The sequence below is a fragment of the Aquarana catesbeiana genome, linkage group LG04 (genome assembly GCF_042186555.1).
Source record: "Aquarana catesbeiana isolate 2022-GZ linkage group LG04, ASM4218655v1, whole genome shotgun sequence".
Classification (NCBI taxonomy): Eukaryota; Metazoa; Chordata; class Amphibia; order Anura; family Ranidae; genus Aquarana; species Aquarana catesbeiana.
Genome location: NC_133327.1, coordinates 366,167,755 through 366,192,107, shown reverse-complemented (window position 1 = coordinate 366,192,107; position 24,353 = coordinate 366,167,755). Strand labels below are relative to the sequence as shown.

General features: G+C 43.0%; 1 protein-coding gene across 3 annotated transcripts in view; it reads right to left on the bottom strand.

Annotated features, from left to right (window-relative positions):
* SOBP (sine oculis binding protein homolog) overlaps positions 1–24,353 on the bottom strand; it is a 300,195-nt gene that overhangs the window by 5,893 nt on the left and 269,949 nt on the right. The window lies entirely within an intron of this gene.

The following is a 24,353-nucleotide window of genomic DNA, read 5'->3' as shown; positions in this document are numbered from 1 at the left end:
AGAGTACAGATTGGATTAGACTAGAATATACAATGTTCAGGACAAAGAGTACTGTAGATAGTGCAGCAGTCCAGAATATGAAATGCACGGTAAGGCATACAAAGTGCAGTAGGCTGGAAAATGTAGCCTACAACACAGTATATACAGTAAAGCAATACACAGTACATAATGTACAGCAGATTGGAGCAGCCTGCAGTAGTTAATTTGCTACACAGTGTACAAAGTGCAACAGTATGTAGTATGTAACAACAAGCATGCACAGTGCAATGTTAAAGAGGTTCTTCATGCTAGAACCCCCCCCCCCAAAAGTCATCAGCTAAAAATCCTAGGGGATCCGAGCTGAAGTGGGAGTGGGTACCTGTCAAAACTAGGTACCCACTCCCCCCTCCTCAAAGAAAAAAATGACATGCCAACTTCTCCTTTTAAGTGGAGTTCAAAAAGTGGAGTACAAAAATAGCATGTAAGGAGTGAAGCAGTAGGGAGTATGTAGTATCCAGCACAGTATATAGCGTGAAACAGTCCACAATACATGACATAGTATACAAGATGCAACAGCATGAGGGAGTAATGTAAAGTACAGTGTACTAAATGCAATGGTCTAGAGTAGGCATCCCTAAATGGCGGACAGCGTTCTGGACCAAGGCAATGTCCTAACTAGATTGCCACGGTCCTGCCATTTAATAGCCATTCTGCCCAGAGCTGTCAATGCCACTGCTGTCTTTCCCACAGAGCCAACAGCGGGAGGAGGGACAACTCTGGATGCAAAGAGGGGGGCTTCCCGAGTTAACAAACAGGTGATTGGTTGCCAGGATGAAGGGCTGTCCTATCATCCAGTTACCAGCTTGCAGCTTCCCCCTTCTGTCCAAACCTGCTGTGCTTCCTGCCCCGCCCTCCTTTTTTTGTAAGGTAGGACAGGAAGAAGGGGGGGGACAATGTGAAGGGGGCTTAGGACAGTTAATGGTGGATGTGAGGACAGTGATATGTGGGGGGATCTGAGGACCGTAATGTGAGGGGGACCTGAGGACAATAACGTAGGGGGGCTGAGGACAGGCTAGATGGGGCATGAAACAGGCTGTGATTGGCAGAACCCCCCCCCCAGATAGCCCACACCATGTTTTTGCATAGAAATAATAAAGATTTGAGTTCATATTTGTATGAAAATTTAAAACACATATCTGATATTCATTTGTCCTCTGTATTCCAAAGGCTGTTTTGTTTTGTTTTGTTTTAAACATGTGACCGGCAGCACTGGACTAAAAGCTCTTCCAACTGATATATTCCTTAAGGCAGGCTGGGAAACAGCTGAATCACATGACCGCTTTATATTAATTATTAACCTCCCTGGCGGTATTCCTGAGTCTGGCTCGGGGTGGATTTTCAGTACCAAAAGCAGTAACCCTGAGCCAGACTCGGGATCGCATCGCAGGATCCATGTAGAGGTTACTTACCTTGTCCCCTGGATCCTGCAATGTCTCCCCGCTGTGATCTGCGAGCCACCGTGTCTCACTCGATTCACAGTGCCGAGCTCCATTCCCTGCGAGCGTTGCGACGCATGGGGACAGAGTTCGGCGCCAAATTCAAAAAGTAAAAAACACAGTATAGATACAGTATTCTGTAATCTGTACTGTATCAAATAATTACACATCCCCTTTGTCCCTAGTGGTTTGTCCAGTGTCCTGCATGCAGTTTTATATTATAAAAACTGTTCTTTCTGCCTGGAAACTGGAGATTGGCCATAGCAACCAAAAAATGTCTGTTTATGTCAAAAGTGTTTTTGATTTGATTACATTATTGAATAATTTTTATTATTATTATATTATTATTTATAGTTATTTATTATATTATAATTTATGATTTTGTTCTTTCAAACTTTATCATACCCGGGATGTCTACTAGACTCTTGTTTGGACAGATTTAAGTGAGTTATTCCTAAGAATTACAGGCCTACAATATAAAACGCCAAATTTCCATGCAAAATAATTGTACCACTTTCAGCATCAAAAATCTGAAATAATTATACCGCCAGGGAGGTTAAAAGAGGCACTTAGATTTTTTTTTTTCAATTAAAATAAATAGTGTCATCATTCATATACATAAAGGGAAGGGACTTAGTATCACTTTAAGACTTATGATTGCACTACAAGTTCATATGGGCAGGTTAATTGTATCCAAGTTGATTGATCGATCAACTTGGGCACAATCAGCCTATCAGATTTTTCCTGCGATTATTGCCAGCGGCTATAGTCTAGCCGGTAGCAATATTCACTGTGTGTTCTCCTCTGCCCCTGCTGCCGGGAGAACACAATAGCCCTGCGGGAAGGATTACCCCATCAAAACTGACTGTGTTGATAGGGGAATTGAGCAATTTCCTTTCCTGTAACTCATGGTTACAGGAAAGAAAATCTTACTATATATGGCCAGCCTAACCTGATGACCATTGACACATTGTGTCTGATAAATGTCTGGAGATGGATTTACTATGAGATGCATAATCTTTCCCAGTGACCTCTGAATAGTGTAAAATGCCTATCTAGTTTTTTATTATGCTCTTTTTAGTGATGGATGCATTATGAGATCAGGCATTATTTTGCAGTATTCTGGCAGACCAGTCCACTGTCTCAATTGTATATAATGTTTATCTAGTGATAGAGCCAGTCCATTGTCCCGACTATATATAATATTTGTGCAGTGATTGCTGCACTATTATGTGGACATTATCCTACCGAAAAAATACAGTTTTCATTTGAGCTTATGAGTGGTAAAACAACAGGATTAACCACCCTACTGATTTACTGTTTATCCTTGTGGTGCCCTCAGTTGCAGTCAGTCAAGTGTGCTGAAGGGTACAGGGCTTTTCCATACATCTGATACCTTTAAAATGAGGTGCCAAAATGTTGGGTTTTTTACTTGCAACTTACCTGACTCTAGCAGGGAAAGATAGGTTGTCCACTGTCTGAACATACTGAACAGGTAAAGAGATTTCCTTGCCCATTCAGTAAGAGCAACATTTTGGTTGACAACACACACGGTCTTTGTAAAATATCTTTCTCAAGCAAATTAAATAATTAATTGACTAAAGACAAAAGAAAAAGAAGAAATATATGTTACATATTAGGGATGCACCGACACTGGCTTTTTACTGGCGAGTACGAGTACCAATACTATCAGTCACCGAGTATCAATACTTTTGCAGTACGTCAGGCAGTGGTAATCTTGGAGGTGTGTTTGGGGTCGTTATCATGTTGGAATACTGCCATGCTGGCGAGTCTTCGAAGGGAGGGGAATCATGCTGGGCTTCAGTATGTTACAGTACATGTTGGCATTCATGGTTCCCTCAATGAACTGTAGCTTCACAGTGCTGGCAGCACTCATGCAGCCCCAGGCCATGACATTCCCATCATGCTTGACTGTAGGCAAGTCACACTTTCACACTTGTATTTGTACTCCTCACCTTGTTGCAGCCACACACACTTGACACCATCTGAACAAAATAAGTTTATCTTGGTCTCATGAGACCACAGGACATGGTTCCAGTAATCCATGTCCTTAGTTTGCTTGTCTTCAGCAAACTGTTTGCAGGCTTTCTTGTGCATCATCTTTAGAAGAGGCTTCCTTCTGGGACGACAGCCATGCAGACCAATTTGATGAAGTGTGTGGTGTATGGTCTGAGTAATGACAGGCTGTCCCCCCACCCCTTCAACCTCTGCAGCAATGCTGGCAGCACTCATTTGTCTATTTGCCAAAGACAACCTCTGGATATGACGCTGAGCACGTGCACTCAACTTCTTTGGTCGACCATGACAAGGCCTGTTCTGAGTGGAACCTGTCCTGTTAAACTGCTATATGGTCTTGGCCACCAAGCTGCAGCTCAGTTTCAGGGTCTTGGAAATCTTCTTATAGTCTAGGCCAACTTTATGTAGAGCAACAATTCTTTTTTTTAAATCCTTAGAGAGTTTTTTGCCATGAGGTGTCATGTTGAACTTCCAGTGACCAGTATGAGAGAGTGAGAGCGATAACACCAAATTTAACACACCTGCTCCCCATTCACACCTGAGACCTTATAACACTAACGAGTAACATGACACCGGGGAGGGAAAATGGCTAATTGGGCCCAATTTGGACATTTTCACTTATGGGTGTACTCACTGTAGTTTATACATTAATGGCTGTCTGCTGAGTTATTTTGAGGGGACAGAAAATGTACACTGTTATACAAGCTGTACACTCACTACTGTACATTGTAGCAAAGTGTCATTTCTTCAGTATTGTCACATGAAAAGATATAATAAAATATTTCCAAAAGTGTGAGGGGTGTACTCACTTCTGTGAGATACTGTGTATGTATATATATATATATATATATATATATATATAATTTTCCATTCTAGAATCAACCAAACCAGAATACTTTTCAAACAACAGAATTCTTTGAAGCTAGGACCTAATCTTGACAATGTAATGATGTAACTACTACTCGGAAGTCACCATTAAAAACACTTAAGTTCCTCTTCCTCAGTGATCAGCAAAAACATTGTTTTGTAAGCCATACAGATCAAAATAAAATTTGCATCTGCTATAGCAAATTAGTTTGCAATAATTTAGAATGATTATTATTCTGGAACAAAAGTAATCTTACTGGCACTGCATAGCTTCTTTAAATAGACGTTAATTAGCTTAATTGCTTCATTATCTGTATAGTTGGCAAGTAGAATATGATGATGCTGTAATGTATGAATGCTGCTATTTCTGAAACAAACTGGCAATGTTATGCACAAGATTACAGAGAATAGTATATAAAACATGTAAATTGTCTACGGCCATTTCTATTCATATGCTAAAGAAACAAATCCATCTTCTCTAGTCCTCTAGCTACCGCATAAGTACTTAACAAAATAAACTGTTTTGATTTTTATGTCATAAATGCCCAATGTCATTCTCATAACCTTTATTCACTGACATGAAGTTTGCCTTGATGATGTGGCACTAGTTCTTTTCAATTGATCTCCTAATTGGCCCTTCAGAGCAGAGATGACATGTGTATGAGTCTTAAGTCGGAACACATTCGAATACCATCAGCTTTTGCAAAGCCAGCAAACCAAATCATTTTGTTCTCCAATATTCTTGGAGATTCTAACAGCTACTAATCAAAAAAAGTATAAAGTGGTTAAAAAAATACACATCCTGCTGCACAGGAAGAAGATGTGGAGGAGCCCAGCTTGACCCAGGTATAGCATTGTTGAACATATTTGTATCCAAAAATACAATGATGATAACTAGACTTTTTTGTTAAAATATTTCGGCCTTAACAAAGTGGTTTCCACATCATATATAGACAATATAGACAATAGTGACCAAAAATGATTTTAACAAGAATTAAAAATGCTGGGGTCAGAATCATAGCCTTTTCTATTTGTTCACATTCAATTTGCAACAGTGAGGAGATCAAAATTGTGTGTGATTGAGGAACAAACCCTAAAAAATATTCTAATTATGTCCCATTTTCATACACAGGAAAGTGTCAGTCTGGAGGTTCCAGCGGTCAACAGCCAGAGTCCCAGATCGCTCCCCTACGCCCTCCTGCTAAAAGGGCCAGGAAGATCAGGAATCTGGAGGAGGCCACAGCTGCCTTCCTCAGCCAGGCCACTACTGCCATCCGGACAGACCCAGATGAAGCTGAGGGATTTGCTGTGGTAACGGACAGTAAATTAAGGGAGATGAGCAAAGGAGCGGGTGTGAGGGACTCATCCTGCAGCTCCTCAACAAGGGGGTGAGGGGCCAAATCTCTGAAAACACACACCTGTGTGATTATGTAACCCCACATCCACCACCTCCACGGCCAACCCACACACCACAGCCACCCCACCCACGACAGCAGCATGGCGGTCAGTGGCAATACCAGCCACAAGACCCCCCAACCAGCCCGCTGGACTGGGGATTTTCACCCCTTCACAACTTACTAACTTACTTTTATTTTTTATTTTGGTTGAATAATTATTTTATTTGTTATATTTTCCATATTTTGGTATACATAGAATGCTCTTTTTGGTTAAGTTCTTTGTATTAGGATGGCAGATAGCATCTCTAATTTAATTTGTTTTATTTTTTTTCCTGCACGATAAAAAATTGTGGTGAATAATACTTGACTATGTGTTTTACTTCAAATGACAGTTTGGGAGTATTATTATTATTATTATTATTATAATACAGGATTTATATAGCGCCAACAGTTTACGCAGCGCTTTACAATATAAAATGGAGACAATACAGTTATAATACAATAAGATACAAGAGGATTAAGAGGGCACTGCTCAGAAGAGCTTACAATCTAATAGGGTGAGGCAGGTGGTACAAAAGGTTGTAACTGTGGGGAATGAGCTGATGGAAGTGGAGATGAGTTTTCAGGGATCGCCTGAAGGTAGCAAGAGTAGAGGATAGCCGGACAGGTAGAGGTAGCGAATTCCAGAGGATGGGAGAGGCTCTGGAGAAATCCTGGAGATGAGCGAGGAGGAGACGAGAGAGCTTGAGAGTAGGAGGTCTCGAGAAGAGCGGAGAGGACGATTTGGGTGATATTTGGAGACAAGATTGGTGATGTAGCTCGGGGCAGAGTTGTGAATGGCTTTGTATGTTGTGGTTGGTATTTTGAATTTAATCCGCTGAGTGATTGGGAGCCAGTGTAGGGATTGGAGGAGAGGGTTGGCAGACACTGAGCGGTTGGGAGTAGGCAGTTACATTTTAAAAAATACAATGTAAAATTAACAAGGGACACCAACATAGTTGTATCTTTGATCTTAAAAACTACGGAATAATGGTGTTGTGGTAACTTCCTCAAAAAAATAAAACAACAAGCATAATAATATTATTCTTGATATCACTAGAAAAAAAAGCCTTTTAAAATACATTTGCCATAACTACATCAGTATCACCAGCAAAGCAGCTTTATTATTATCCCATTAAAGAAGAAGAGAATGTACGCTGCATTTCGACATTTCATAAACGAATGTTAATTCTCCATTATGAATGCTAGTTTACAAGACCGACCGCTTCCGGCTCGTCCTTGCTTCCGAGCATGCGTGTTTGTACTTTCGACTTTTGTGTGAGGGACTTGTGTACAGACGATACGAAAATCAGACAACAGACCGCTGTCCACCAAAAATTTACTAGCCTGCCAACCAACATTTGTTGGCTGAAAGTTGGACAACAATTGTCCAAAGGAGTGTACTAACGGTCAGATTTTAGGACAACAGTATGTCAACAGACAATCCCCTGCCAACAATCAGATCGTGTCTACGAGGTTTTAGTCTCTATTTAGATCTGTAGTTACCATGGTGCTGCACAAGTGATCAACTATGACACCAGCCATTTGAATGTTCAGTTGAAAGCTGATATAAGTACACTGGCATCTGCAACAGTTATCACCAGAGGCATGTCTTTATTGTAACTATTTTGAGAAACAGTGAAAATAGTGGAATTAGTTTCACTTTAATGTTTTTTAAAAATCATCTTTCCATTCCAATCTGCAGATACTTTCATTTTCTAAAATTTGTCAAACATTCAAATGTCACTCCCATGCAGTATGACAACCTGGAGGAGTCTGTACATAGCTGGTGTACAGAATGCCTCCAGAAATCTCATCCCTTGCTTGTATAATTGACAGACTGCTTTTATCAGTTATATAGACTAGGAAGTCAAATTTTAGGCAGGCCGTGTAATTGGAGTTTCATCACTGATGAGGTATTTTCCTAGGCTCCCTAAGCTTATCTCATTACAAAAGTGAGATAGCACCAGAGTGTTATAACAAAAAGGCAGACCCCACCATTCAGAAATGAGTTTTGACAAAAGACACAGTAAACCAAACAGAAATTTCTTCAAAACAGAGACCTCGGAAACCGCATGCGCGTGAGCAAGGGAGATGGCTGCCCGATTCCCCTGCTCCACGCCGACGGAACGGCATACCTCGGCTAACACAGCAAAGCCCGCACCCCGGCACTCACTGACAGCCTCCCGCAGCTCCGGAACACACCAGGCACCCGACGGTTATGTACCGCTCGACGAAGAACCGTCAGAAATATAATCCACAGCCCAAATCAGCTCCGCCCTCAGGGAAGGGGAAAAAGATAATGGCGCCCGATCCTCCGGAGCCTGACAACTCCTCACAACACTCGGCGGCAGACCTTGCCTCCCCAGCTGACAGCCTGCACCAGTTCCCCACGGACCTGGTAAGACCCCTGCATGCAGACTCAGATGCCCTGCTGAACAGATTTCGTTCCATTGTGAGTGATGAAATCACATAGGCTTCACGCAAGCTCTCCTCTGACCTTGTAAAAGGTCTTAAAGAGATAGGCCACCGCACTAACCAGCTAGAGCAAAGAATGGACTTAGCACTGTGCTTGAAGGCCATGAAGAAGAGGTGGATAAAATGTCTGCAGAACTGGAGGCCCTGCGGGACAAACTAGAAGATGCTGAAAATAGGGCCCGCAGGGATAATCTTTGTATCCGCGGAGTCCCGGAAAATATTACTGATTTGCAGGATACAGCAACTTCCTTTTTCCAGAAGCTAGCACCTGAGATACCCCTGGAGAGACTGGAATTTGGCCGTATACACAGATCCCTAGCACCTAAACCTTGGCTCCTCAAGAGATGTCATCATCAAGTTCCATTATTATCGCACCAAAGAGCAGCTCCTCCTGCATGGGAACAACAAGACCTCTCTTTCCAGGGTAACCCCCTTCAGCTTTTTGCGGATCTCTCTCCAGTAACCATTGCTAGGAGAAGGGGCCTAAAACCCTACCTCCAGATCCTGCAGACCCTAGGGATCAAATATAGATGGGGGTTCCCTTTTAAGCTTTCATTTTCGCATCTCTGTCACCAGTTCCACGCATCCTCCCCCTCTGACTTGAAACGCCATTTCCAGGAACTGCAGCTGGACATACCACCTTCCCAAGGAGATACACCTTCTTCTTCCTCCCGGCCCAGATCCTCCCAGCCTCCTTGCCAGGCCTCCCAGTCCCTCCAAAGGTCTCAACCCGGCTCGCAGGCTTTGCGTGATCTGCAGGCCCAGGTTTACAGCGGGCCCTAAGGGCTGATGACATGTAACCTTTCACGTTGAAGGTTCTATCCAGAAAAGTTACAGATGACTCCATGAAACCCTAAGCCTGCCTCCTACTGTTTTCAGACCTACACTATGTGTAGCATCCGCTGATACCCAGCATGTTGTTACTGAGTCGGTAATAGACAGAACTGATCTCACAGATGCTAGCTTTGTCTGTTCGACTGAACCTGAACTAACACTCAACTTCTTGAAAGAACTTCATAGAAATGTGCCCCCCCCCGAGGCGCCCCAACTGCGAGACGGTACCCTCGGGATATGTAGGCCTGAATGATGCTAGACGTTGAGCCCTTAATCTGGCATGACATTTTGGCCCCCTTTACATAGGTCCTACGTGACGGCCGCGGAGTATTCAGCTGGCTGCTTACTGCCGCCTCTGTAGAGAGGTGCAGTCATGCCTTGCTAAACAGCGGAATAACAGAACTCTGACAGGTTTTATGCTGTTCTATGTTGCTCTACCGTGTTTTGTTTTTACCTGATGCAAACATGCTGGTTTTCTCAGCTCTCGGGCAGCCGTCAATGTGCTGCGGACTACTGACAGTAGTTTCTCATCCCCACTGGGAGGCGGGTGGGTTTCACAATATGTTGTCATTTCCACACTCTGTTAGTGTTGTGATTTACATTTTTATAGAGATTGATTGCCTCTCCCTTTCTATAAATTTGGTAGTCATATGGGACTACCTCAATATCATTTTGGTCGCTCGCTCGCCCTGGGCCCCCTTGACAGTGGAGGGGAACCCAGGGTGACAGAGAAACCTATGATAAAAGGCAACCACATATCTTAGGATGTTTGTGCTCCTCTTTAGTGCCTTAAGCGGTGCAAAAGGTCTTGTGCTTAAAGATTTACGGTTAATTTTACTATATAACAATGCCGAATAGTTGCGTCGGACCACTGCTCCCCCCATGTGTTGGCATTTGGTTGGGACATTAGTCCAGACCAACATCTAATCCCCTCGTGGGCCCTTTGCCCCACAAACAGTTGCACTCATACTTTTTCAGTACTATATGCTACAATTTTTTACTGGCCATTGTATGTATTACAGTATGCCCTTCTACCTTGTTTTTTTCTTTGTTTCACTCCCTCTCTACCTCCCTTTTTCTTTTTTCAATTCCTCGCGGTGGGTAAGTAACGTTGTTTTATGGTTAATTTCCAATGTACCATGACACTTAATTGGCTATCCCTGAATGTGCAGGGAATGAACTCCCCCCAAAAAAGGGTTAAAGTTTTTAAATATCTTAAGCAACAGAAAGTGAACATAGCATGCCTACAGGAGTCCCATTTCTCATCTTCTTCCTGCCCTAAATACTTCGATGCCCTGTACCCACAAGTTTTTCTGGCTAATGGCCCGACTAAACATTTTTAATTGCCAGACCCAAATGGTAGGTACCTTTTACAACAAGGCACTATTCAGGACACAGAGGTCACCATCCTAACTTATTATGCCCCAAATAATAATCCAGGGCCTTTCCTCTCCCATATCTGCTCCCTGTTGCAGTCCCACCAAAGAGGCACTCTCCTCTTAGCGGGAGACTCTGTAACACTGAACCCTGCTTTGGATAAGTACCCCTCGGAACACAAAGCTCCATCCCCTGATGCTAAAAAGTTTACGCATTCTCTACAAAGTCACGACCTGGTAGATATCTGGAGGGAGCTCCACCCCCTTGGCAGGGACTATACCCATTACTCCCATCCCCATCACTCCCATTCCAGAATTGACCGTATGTTTGTTCTGCGGAAACATCTCCCCCTGGTTGTGTCTGCTTCTATTCTGGCAGCTCCTTGGACAGACCATGACCCTGTTTTGGTCATATGCCACTCACTACTCAGCAAACCGCAATGTTCCTCTTGGACTATGAATAACTCACTCTTATCTTTTAAGGAAGTCCTCACTGACATTACTGAAGCCTCAGTGGAATATTTCAGTCTTAACCCTGGGTCACTCTCTGGGAAGCATACAAAGCGGTCCTCAAGGGGCATATAATTCAACTGGCACCAAAAGGCAAGCGAGTACAAATAGTACTGCGGCACTCCTTAGAAGTGTGCCTAGACTCCCTATCCACAATTTTCAAACAGTCCCCTACTCCGGCTAATCATAAATTATTAGATGGGGACTTGACCTAGGCCTCACTGAAGAGGCAGAACGTACATTACGCTGGGCCCGCCAGAAAAAGTATGCTAAAGCCAACAAACCTAACTCAATGCTGACCAATAGGCTGTGCACCTTTACCCTAAAACAAAACCCTATCACTCTACGCACTAGACATAATGTCCTCACAGGTAGCCCACTGAAAGTGCTGGAAGAATTCAGACATCACCTCACCACCCTCTACAATGCCCCTACTCAGCCTCCTACCCAAAACCTGACATCCTTCCTGACAGGACTGACATTGCCTAAACTGTCCGACATACACACTTCATTAATGGACCGAGACATTCAGCTAACGGAAGTATTACAGGGCATAAAAGAACTGAAAGTGGGCAAACGTTCAAGCCCGGATGGCTTCACGGCCCTTTATTATAGGAAGCTAGCAGATGTCTTAGCCCCCCATTTAACGACTATGTTCAATGCAGTAAAAGATGGCCATGCACTCACCCCTAATCTCTTAACCGCCAATATTGTTATGATTCCAAAACCCGACCGTGACCACTCATTTTGGACCAACTTTAGGCCCATCTCACTTATTAATGTAGACACTAAAATATTGACCAAGATCCTGGCCAATCGTTTAAACTCCTTCTTACCACGCCTGATCAAAAATGTGGGGTTCGTCCCGGGGCGACTATGGCTTCGGATCGTCATTCTTGCAATGGGTAATGGCACTATACGACTCCCCCCAGGCTAAGGTCAAATACTATGGTTTCACATCATCTCTCTTTTCCATTAGGAGGGGAACTCAGCAAGGCTGCCCACTCTCCCCACTCCTATTTATTTTGGCCATGGAACCGTTGACAGAGGCGATCCGATCTCACCCGGACATAACTGGCGTTGAGATAGTGGGCACACCCCATAAGATACCATTGTTTGCGGATGATATCCTTCTAACCCTAACAAACCCTAGAATTACCTTACCTAACCTGTTCTCTTTACTAGACTCTTTTACCTCACTCTCTGGCTTGTCCGTTAACCCCACCAAATCAAAAGCCTTGTCAATCAATCTTCTGTCCTTGGACTTGACAACCTTAAAAAGCACCTTCACGTTCCAATGGCTGACAACATTACCCCAACCCCGGCTCACCCCAACCTATGTGGGACTTTATCAGGCATCTACCTACTATATAGCTGCAAACATAGCCCCGTTATCCCAACTCCATGAAAAACACCAAATGCCGCTATAGGCCACTATAGACCTAGTGGATTCACATCCAACACCCATCTCCTCTTTGCCCTAGCTCCCCTCTACACATTGCCCTCTCGTGATGGGGCCGCGTTTGGCTCATTCTCTTCGCATATGGGACTCGGTCAAGTACTCGGCTGGCCTGATTTCTCCTCATCTACCCTTACTTCAACTTCTCCAGTGCCCATTGTTCCCACCAGGCTCCGAAAACCCCCAGCAGTTCTCCTGGTGGAAGACAAACGGTTTTACGGACATCCACTCTTTCTTTACCCCCACTAGGATATTATCATTTGAGGCTCTAGGCTCCTCTCATGATACCCTGTTACACGAACACTACAGCTACCTACAGATTCGCCATTTTCTCCAGGGGCTTAAAAAATTTCGACGACCCCTTACACTTTGACCCCCTTTGAGAGCTTCTGTAGAGCTAGACCCCAAACCTCCGGTTTAATATCATTGATCTATTCCTGTATTATTACCTCTAAAAAACCACCGACACGGCCCTATCACCTCCAATGGGAAAGGGAACTAGAAAAATAGCTAGATCCAAAGAACTAGCGGGTCATGACTTTAACAATATCCAAATGCTCAAAGAATGTCCTCTTTTTAGAAAATGCCTACAAGGTACTTTACAGGTGGTACTACACACAGGCTAGACTGGCCCGTTTCATTCCAGCCTACTCCCCCTTGTGTTTCCGAGGGTGCCCCCAGGAGGGCACTATGACGCACATCTGGTGGACCTGTCTGAGGGTACGCAGGTTATGGATCAGAGTTTACTCCCTCCACCGAAACATACAGAGCACCAATTGGCTCTGCATCTCTTTACTGCAACCAAACTGACGATAGCAAGGGCATGGAAGACACAGGTACTAAGTTTTGAGGCGGTTAAAAACCACATGGACGATATAATGGTTAATGAAAAGCTAAATGCTGTCCTTTCGGACACTCATGATAAGTTCCTAAAGGTATGGCGGCCATGGGTCGAGTATACTAAACCCACCAGATTTGACACCACCCTTCTTCGGATTTAATGCGCTCTCGCTCCCCACCGCGAGGACCCACCCCCCCTTTTTTTCTTTCCTCCTCCCTCTTCTTGACTCCTCCCTTCTTTGCTAATCTCAACCCCTACTTCTTTTTTAACCCCCCTCTCAATACTCTTACTTCTCAGTTTCACCTAAGAATCCATCTGGCCACCGGGCATTGCCATGGATGAGTTGGTTACATGGATAGATACTCAGAACTATTTACAGTTAGGCCCCTGTTGAGACAAGCTCTTCAAGCATTTGTTAAAAATCGGATGTGTTCCTACGGGCATCCCTGAAATCTTAGTGTGTCCAACCACCATCATGTTTCCAACTTACAAATGTTTCAGCCTTTGCTATATTTTTATTGTTTTGTTTTTCTTTGATTTACTAGCATACTTATTTTATTTATAAGATGCTAAATTTTATGTTATGTTCATTCATGATGCATTCTATGGTTATTAATAAAACTCTTTGTAGAAGAAAACAGAGACCTCTATGAATCTGCAAAAAAGTTTGCTAAAATGTTCAAAATGTGTAATGTTTACCTAGAGGGGCATTTCATCTCAGCAAAACTGGAATTCTACTTTAAAGATCAATTCTATCTGAACGCCCATATACAAAACATATTAATCTTTTGTTGTAGATGTAGAGCAGGGATCTTCAAACTATGGCCCTCCAGCTGTTGCGAAACTACATATCCCATGAGGCATTGTAAAACTGTGACATTTACAGACATCACTGGACATGATGGAAATTGTAGTTCCTAAACAACTGGAGGGCCATAGTTTAGTGACCCCTGATGTAGAGTAACAGTGATGTCACTAACCAATGTATGGTTACATACACAACACCCTGCTCAGTCTCTTGTATTTAAACCTGAAACATTTGTCAAGATCCACAAACATTTCATATTCTATTCCAAAACATTCCATTTCAGTTCCACCTTAATATACTAGCATTACTGAGTTACACGTTCCTGCTGCTCTGTTTCCCTTTAACTTATTTATACTGCTTTTTAATTTATAGGTGAATCTTGGAGACTTTTCAATTCATGCAATGCTGGCTTTCAGCCAACATATAACAGTAATCAGCAAAGTACAAAATATATTATTTGCTAAATATACATGAACTGTGTCTGTTGCAGAGTTAATCACATATTACAATCATCTTATTACATGCTTAGCTAATGATGAAATAGAATTAGGTTAAGCTATTTAAACTGTCTTTTAAAAATGTACTATTTTGAGATGAAATTTAAAGGAAAGTTGAAAGGAAAATCCAATGGTAAAAAACTGTTTATATTGGGTTAATATATTTTGGGGACAGTTAATATACTATATAGGCATACTGGGTAAACCAGTTATAAGACTTCCAATCTAGCATCTGTTGAATGTTACTGAATCGTTTAGTTTAATCTCATCAAAGTCCTAAACAACTGGAGTCCAGATGGTCTACAATTTCCTTAAACTGAGACCATGCAAAATCAATGTTACTTACAGTACCTCTATATAAAAGTTTTATGAACAAACTCAAGGGATGGCTGAATGATCATCAACATAATTTTCAAATAAATACCAGAAACCAGGTAGTGAGGGCAAATACATGTTAGTAGTGTTGAGCCTTTTCTAATGCCATTATCAGAAGCCTATGTTATCTTTAAAGCACCTGCTGGCTCTGGATTGGTTGGACCGGTTCTTCCATTGGTCAATAATTTGCCCTCTCTTTTTCTTTGTGAATAGTCAATTATATAAACAGTGTGACATGTCATAAGATGTATGTTGCTTTCAGCCTCTATGGACTTATTAGGAAATGCTTTTCAGCTCAACACCTGTCCATGGGTCACCTATTACATGAAACAGAACACATGCACAGTCTACCCAATTCATATCCCACTGTTTAGTGATTTTAGTCCTCAGTTCATTAAGTTTCATATGAGAGCAATAGACTTTCTGACGTCTGAGGTCCACCTACAATCAGTCTTGCTCAGCACAGGAAGATGCTGCCATTAATACAGATTTAGATTTAATAGTGTCTATGCCAACATCCATCCCCCCCAATGCTGATGTGAGAAGGAGCCCCTGAATTTTACACAGCCCCCCTTTGTTACTGATGAACTGAGGGCAAAACATTATAGGACAGCTCCTTTCCCAGGCAATACCTGTAAAACTTTGACATGAGGTGTGCCCAACATGTGGCCCTTCAGTTGTTTTGCTACAAGTCCCATGGGGCATTGCAACGCTGACAATTACAAGTGTGACTCCCAAGGCAGAGGCATGCTATGACTTGTAGATCTGCAACAGCTGGAAGGCCACATGTTGAGTACCCATGATTGAAGTCATTCTTGGAAAATCTTTTTCAATATATTCTTCACCAGGGTTTTTCGATTACTGTTTTGTACCACATAAATCTTGCATGCGTGGGGGGCTGGATATACAGTAAGCACTTGACAGAAGTGGGCCACCATTAGGGTTGAACGGTGAATGAGGATGGCATAAATGCTAAACCTCATAGCAAATAGTCCTTGAGTATTGTTAATATACATAACTATCATTATCAAAACGCTACTATCCAACATAATCTGCTGTCTCTATGTATGGGGAAATCTGTAGGAAAAGGAAGACATGCTTATCTGACCATCACATGACAACTCAAGGTACCAGGCTCTCTTAGATAATTTTCCATTATGTAAAATGATGAAGAATTCTAGGTGTAAAGCCTGGTACACACTACAGTTTATTTTTTGTGCAACCCCACAGGTTGCACAATAAAAAACCTGGCAGCTCCAGTTGGGACCCGCTGTACTAACCATGCGAGGTTAGTCCCCCCGCTGAGTGTTTTGTTCTGTTCTGACATGACAGGGGGGGCACGCAAATGCTGGCAAATGTCTCCCGACATTCTGCCCGTGTCTACGGGGCTTAAGAGTTTCACACTATCCTAACGACCTATATATTACCGTTGGAGTTATTAAGTTATATAGAAGACCAATATATGATTAAATCCAGCTATACCAATTTTCAATGAAAATATCAGTTTAAGCTAGAGGTAGCCTTTAAAGCAGGGATAGGCAACCTTGGCCCTCCAGCTGTGGTGAAACTACAAATCTCATCATGCCTCTGCCTCTAGGAGCCATGCCTGTGATTGTCAGAGTCTTGCAAAGTCTTATGGGACTTGTAGTTTCACCACAGCTGGAGGGCCGAGGTTGCCTACTCCGGCTTTAAAGTATATGTCCAGCTAACACTTGTTTACTTTGGGTTAAGCAGGAAAGGAGCAGAACCCTTTTTGAGTTTTTACTGCTATCCATGATTCTGTCAGAGAGATTTCCCCTTATTTACTGTCCCAGTGAAAAAAGTTTCACCAGACAGGAAGCGAGGGAAAATCTGCAACAGAAAAAAAAGACAGCAATAAAAACCTGGCAGGGGTTATTTCCTTTCCTGCTCAACCGAAACCGTTGTCAGCACGACAGTAAGTGAGGGAAAATCTCTCTAACATTTACATGCCTCAAGCGTTTTTTCTGCCAAAATGCTGCTGTTGCTGGGCGTGCTGACAGTGTGGGTTTTTTCTGCCTCTAAATGACTATATGTGCATGGACACATCGGCTAACATGAAGAATGTTTTTAGTGGCAGAAAAAAAATACCAGATGCCCCTAACAGCAGCGTTAAAAATGTCCAGTGTGCATGAGGCCTAACAATTCACTGTCCAAATTTTTTTTACATTGGTTTCACATTTACCTTTGGTTCACACTAGTTCACAGATCGTAGTGCAAACTGTGAACTCGCACAGGAATCGCATCGCATAGGTGAGAACACCCATGCGATCCGATTCTAGTGCGGGGTAAAACAAGTCCCTGCACTATTTTCTGTGCAAATCCAATGCGAGTTCAGCCATACAACTTTATGGCTGAACTTGCATTGCTCAGAGATCGCATGTGATCTGCACCTGCGGTGCGGGTGCGAGTCACATACGATCTCTGAGATTGCGCTAGTGTGAACCAAGGCTCAATAAGCTTTCGTTTTAATCTGTCCAGTATTTTTTCAGGATAGACAGGGTTTTCATTCAGTAGCAGTTTAATTTTGCAGGTATCAATTACAATTTTAATTAGTAAATGTTTTCATACAAAATTCTCCCAACATTCGCCCAGGATTTAAATGTTTTTCAAATTAATTCCAATAAGAAAAATGTGTGAATCTTGGGTGAAAGTTGTGTGAATCTTGTCTACAAACATTTATAAATAGACACCGTTCTATTGTTGCATGAAAGTCAAATGGTCACACAACAACACTATGATAAATAAGGCATCCAATGTTTTGTACAGAGCTAGAAACATTAAAGTGGATCTAAAGGGCGCGGGGCCAAGCTGAGGCTCCATGTCTGAATGGACACACAAAGCAACGGCTCGGTTTGGGTGCCCCATTGGTCAAATATGTGGCCAAAGTGGTCAAATATGTGATATGCTAGATAATGCTTTTCCACTGCAAATGTAATTATATGTATATTTTGTAGAGAGTCATAACTTTCGCCAATTGAGGAGAGCTCTGTGTCTGAATGGACACACAGAGCAGTGGCTCAGTTTGGGTGCCCCCAAAGCAAACTGTTTGCTGTGGGGGCACTCGGTAGGAGGGAGGGGCCAGGAGCACTGGCGGGGGAACCGAGAAGAGGAGGATCTGTGCTGCTCTGTGCATAACATGTTTGTTATTTGTAAACAAAAAATATTACTTTAAATTAGGGTTATTGTTGTGATAGTAGTGATGTGTTACATGAATATCCTATAGAGATTGATACACTAAATTAATCACTTCACTGGGCTATTTCACAGCCGATGGTTCTAACATCTATGATTTACTCATTTCATCCAATCTGTACATCTCACAAAAAAGTCCTGTAGGCTTAACTGAAATCCTTTTTACTGTATATGTGGGCTGGAAGTGGTCAAATATGTGGTTTACTAGATAATGCTTTTTCACTGCAAATGTATTTGTATGTACATTTTGTAGAGAGTCACAACTTTCATCAATTGCCATTCTATAAATATAATTAAACCTATCAACTGGTTAGTTATCAGTGATGGAACTAAAACAGACTTTCAAGAAAGGTAACACATATGGGGAATCGAATGTAAAAAAAACTGTATCTCAATACATGATACTTAACATAGTAACACAATAAATTGCAATGGAAATACATAGATAAAGTAAATGAAGTATAACGTACAGTATATCTAAAGCCAAACCTTTTTTGTATTCGTTTTGGATGTAGCAAGAATTATTTGAAACCTCTTTCAGCTTTGTTTCACTGTCTGTGTCCAACTGGGGAGATTTACCTATACGACCTGTCCCACAAACCAGAGGCGTAACTAGAACTTTCAGGGCCCCGGTGCAAGAAACCATGATGGGCCCCCCTTCCATCCGAGCCCCGGGCTTCCAATATTGGGAGGGTGTCCATGGACATCTTCCCAAAACCGTGCTTCCTGCATGACCCCTGGGACATGCATCCAGCGCAATAACAGCGGCCCTTTACCATGTGATCAGCTGATCACATGTAAACAGACTTGTCGGTTATCCACAACCCTTTCTTCCCACGCTGTGTCTGTGTTAGGAAAGGACTGCTGTTAATTGTCAAAAATGTCAGTAAATTGTTTACACTGATAATCGGTGCCCCAATCATCAGTGCCATATATCAGTGATTATCAATGCCACCTATTAGTGCCCATCAATGCTGCCTATCAGTGCTCATCAATGCTGCCTATCAGTGCCCATCAATTCCGCCTACAAGTGATACCTATCAGTGCTCATTAATGCCACCTATTAGTGCCCATCAATTCTGCCTATCAGCACCACCTATCAGTGCTCATTAATGCCACCTAACAGTGTCCATCAGTGCCACCTATCAGTACTGCCTATCAGTTCTGCCTATCAGTGTTCCTCAGTGCCCATCAGTGCAGCCTATGAGTTCTGCCTATCAGTGCTCATCAATGCCCATCAGTGCCACCTATCAGTGCCCATCAATGCCACCTATCAGTGCAGCCTATCAGTGCACATGAGTGCCTCCTATCAGTGCTCATCAATATGGCCTATCTGTGCCCATTAGTGCCTCTTATCAGAGCCCATGAATGCCTCCTATCAGTGCTCATCAGTGCCTCCTATCAGTGTCCATCAGTGCCTCTTATCAGTGCCCATCGGTGCCTCCTATCAGTGCCCATCGGTGCCTCCTATCAGCACCCATCAGCGCCTCCTATCAGTGCCCATAAATTCCCTACTATCAGTGCCTTCTATCAGTTCCTTCTATCAGTGCCTTCTATCAGTGCCCATCAGTTATTTCTATCAACGCCTTCTATCAGTGCCCATCAGTGCCTTCTATCAGTGCTCATCAGTGCCTTCTATCAGTGCTCATCAGTGAATCCTAACAGTGCCCATCAGTGCCTCCTATCAGTGCCCATCAGCGCCTCCTATCAGTGCTCCTCAGTGCCTCCTATCAGTGCCCATAAATGCCTCCTATCAGTGCCCACCAGTGCCTTCTATCAGTGCTCATCAGTGCCTTGACCTTCTATCATTAATGCCACCTAACAGTGTCCATCAGTGCCACCTATCAGTACTGTTCAGTATTGGCCATCAGTGCCCCTCAATACTGCCTGAGTTCTGCCTATCAGTGTTCCTCAGTGCCCATCAGTGCAGTCTATGAGTTCTGCCTATCAGTGCTCATCAATGACCATCAGTGCCACCTATCAGTGCCCATCAATGCCACCTATCAGTGCAGCCTATCAGTGCACATTAGTGCCTCCTATCAGTGCTCATCAATATGGCCTATCTGTGCCCATTAGTGCCTCTTATCAGTGCCCATGAATGCCACCTATCAGTGCCCATCAATGCCACCTATCAGTGCAGCCTATCAGTGCACATTAGTGCCTCCTATCAGTGCTCATCAATACGGCCTATCTGTGCCCATTAGTGCCTCTTATCAGTGCCCATGAATGCCTCCTATCAGTGCTCATCAGTGCCTCCTACCAGTGTCCATCAGTGCCTCTTATCAGTGCCCATCGGTGCCTCCTATCAGCGCCCATAAATTCCCTACTATCAGTGCCTTCTATCAGTTCCTTCTATCAGTGCCTTCTATCAGTGCCCATCAGTTCCTTCTATCAATGCCTTCTATCAGTGCCCATCAGTGCCTTCTATCAGTGCTCATCAGTGCCTTCTATCAGTGCTCATCAGTGAATCCTAACAGTGCCCATCAGTGCCTCCTATCAGTGCCCATCAGCACCTCCTATCAGTGCTCCTCAGTGCCTCCTATCAGTGCCCATAAATGCCTCCTATCAGTGCCCACCAGTGCCTTCTATCAGTACTCATCAGTGCCTTGACCTTCTATCAGTGCTCATTAGTGAATCCTATCAGTGCTCATCAGTGTCCTCTGCCTTCTCAGGAAGGCACTGAGCAGAGAGCAGCACAGAGACACTGGCATTGACAGTTCTATCTCCTCCCCCCCGTCCGTCCTCTCTCGCACAGGATGACAGAGGACACACAGCTGATCTCCTCCCCCTTCTGCCCCCTCCCCTCTCCTGTGTGTGCTCCGCGGGCAGTCAAGTGTGAAGCTAGCAGCTCACATTTCCTGCGGAGCACACACAGGAGACGGAGGGGGGAGAAGATCAGCTGTGTCCTCTGTCATCCTGTGCGAGAGAGGATGGATGGAGGGGGAGATAGAACTGTCAATGCCGGTGTCTCTGTGCTGCTGTTCCATGAGAGAGGTGCTCTCCGCTCAGAGCCGTGTGAATAGCAATCTCACTGGGGCCCCCCACAGTAACGGAATGCCAGGGCCCCATCTATAGTGTGACTGTTGCGACCCTGTTGCGACTGCCACAAACACAACATGCAGCTAGAGGGGATTCCTCCAAAGTAAAGGGAATCGGCTCTTACACTGTTGTAACATCAAAAAAATCATGCAAAAAAACACATGTGAGTAAATAAATCACTATAAATCAATTATTATTGTGTTGAAAAAGTCCCAGCAAACACAGGATGAACTTTAAAATAAAAATAAAAACTCCATACAAACAACTTGTGATTAATGTGTTAAAAAGTTCCAACCATGAACATGATGAATTAAAAAAAAAATGACAATGAAGGCAACTTCTGATGCAGCCCTTGGGGATCTGCAATGGTGACTGGTCAATGTTTAATATCCGAATGTAGAAGTAAGCTAAAAATAGCCAGATGGCCTCTTACCAGACACGATGGACCCCAAATTATAAGGGTCAAACTCACCTGATATCCACAGTATCAGCTGTGATGTTCCACCTGGTCTGCTCAAAAGAGGGATAGCCGCTCTCTCTCGTCTAGGACAGCGGGATGGTTTAGTAACTATCAAGCCTTTCTAGTTACTCTGCTCGATACTCCTCCAGTAAATTTCAAAGGGATTTAGAAGGAAAAAAGGGGAACTTCATGGTGCAGTAAATAATGGTAAATTTATTCCAAAATGTTCCTTAAGCACAGCGAAGAAATACAATGCAACACACAGCTACAAGCTATCAAACTGCCAGCTAGATATCTCCGTTCCCAGTCGATGCTTGTTACAGGGAAACGCGACAGTTGGAGACAATCTTGTGACGTCACCACGCACCAGCTGGCAGTTTGATAGCTTGTAGCTGTGTGTGTGAAGAAATACAATGCAACACACAGCTACAAGCTATCAAACTGCCAGCTGGTGCGTGGTGACGTCACAAGATTCTCTCCAACTGTCGCGTTTCCCTGTAACAAGCATCGACTGGGAACGGAGATATCTAGCTGGCAGTTTGATAGCTTGTAGCTGTGTGTTGCATTGTATTTCTTCGCTGTGCTTAAGGAACATTTTGGAATAAATTTACCATTATTTACTGCACCATGAAGTTCCTCTTTTTCTTCTAAATCCCTTTGAATTTTACTAGAGGAGTAATGAGCAGAGTAACTGGAAAGGCTTGATAGTTACTAAACCATCCTGCTGTTCTAGACTAGAGAGCGGCTATCCCTCTTTGGAGCGGAGCAGGTGGAACATCACAGCTGATACTGTGGATATCAGGCGAGTTTGACCCCTATAATTTGGGGTCCATCGCGTCCGGTAAAAAGCCATCTGGCTATTTTTAGCTTACGTCTTCTTTTGGATATTAAGCATTGACCAGTCACCATTGCAGATTCCCAAGGGCTGCATCAGAAGTTGCCTTCATTGTCATTTTTTATTTTTAATTCATCATGTTCATGCTTGGAACTTTTTAACACATTAATCACAAGTTGTTTGTATGGACTTTTTATTTTTATTTTAAAGTTCATCCTGTGTTTGCTGGGACTTTTTCAACACAATATTATTCGATTTATAGTGATTTATTTTTTTGCACAATTTTTTTGATGTATTTGAGTTTTTGTGCAATCTCTTTTTGTTTATATATGTTTGTGAATTGAGTATTTAATTCTTTGAGATAGCAGCATACACACATTTTTTTTTCACTTCTTTTAATTTTTTTTCACTTCTTTTCATTTCCTTTCATTTTTTAATTTTTTTCACATATGAATTGCATTTTTTACACAAATATTTATAATAATATTGATCACATTATTAGTTTGGTAAGCGCAGAATAATTAAATTATACATACTGTTGTAACATCAACAAGTACACCCCCTGAAACACTTCCCCCTTATTCCTGCTTTGGAGATAACTCAAATGTTTTTATTTTCCCTCACTTTCAGCACCTGTGGCAATGGTTATTAGGACAAGGGTGAATCCCCCTAGCAGGGACACAGACAACAATACAGATTTGACAGTGTTGCTAACCTTTTTCTACTTTATCCAAAACCAAAGAAAAAAATTGCCTTTAGATACACATTAAAGCAAATACTTCTCAACCACTTCAAATTTAAAAACATAAACATGAGCAGGGGTCATCAACCTTTTTCACATTAAGGCTGGGTTCACACCGCAGCACGGAGCAGCTCACAGCAGAGGTCCAGTGCATCACCGCTTCAGGTCCGATTTCAGCACAAATTTGTGTATGTTTTCAGACCTGAAATGGACAAGAAGACACACAGGACTCCTGTGCAATTCGTTCCGGAGCTGCCCGGAGATGTGTGAACGGGCTCCATAGAGAGCTGGTCACAATCTCCTGACATGTGAATTGGATGCGGCGAAAAACTTGCATCCAATTCGCAATAGTGTGAACCTTGCCTAAGGGATCTATTTATGACAAAAAAAATCACAAGCATTCATCCAGCCCTTAGGTATCCTGACCATGTTTTGCTTAATAATTGATCTCCTACGATTGTCAGCTCTATCTAATGGCCATAATGTGGTATTTTTCCTGAAATTACTCAGTTAGTAAAATGCTGCATTATGGCCACTAAGTAATCATAGGAAATCAGTATTAAGCAAAATATGGTCAGAATTCACGAGGACTGGGTGATTGCTTGTGACATTCGTCTAGCAATTTTTTTTTTCTGACTTGATCTGCGATTTTTATCGGGAGTGTGACATTGTGTCGGAGACATGGGACACTTTTGACACTATTTTTGGACCAATGACAATTATACAGCGATCAGTGCTATAAATATGCACTGATTACTGTATAAATGTCACTGGCAGGGAAGGGGTTAACACTAGGGGGCGATCAAGAGGTTAAATGTGTCACCTAGGGAGTGATTCTAACTGTGGGGGGAGGGGACTGATGAGGGAGGGGAGGAGACTGATCGGTATTACTGTATACTAGGAACACACGATCTGTCTCCTCTCCCAACAGGACGTGGGTCTGTGTGTTTACTCACACAGATCCACGTTCCTGCTCTGTGACGAGCAATCGCGAGTGCCAGGCGGACATTGTGGCCGCCACAGGCGCCCGTGCGTGCTGACGCTGGGAAGCCAAGGACATCATATGACGCC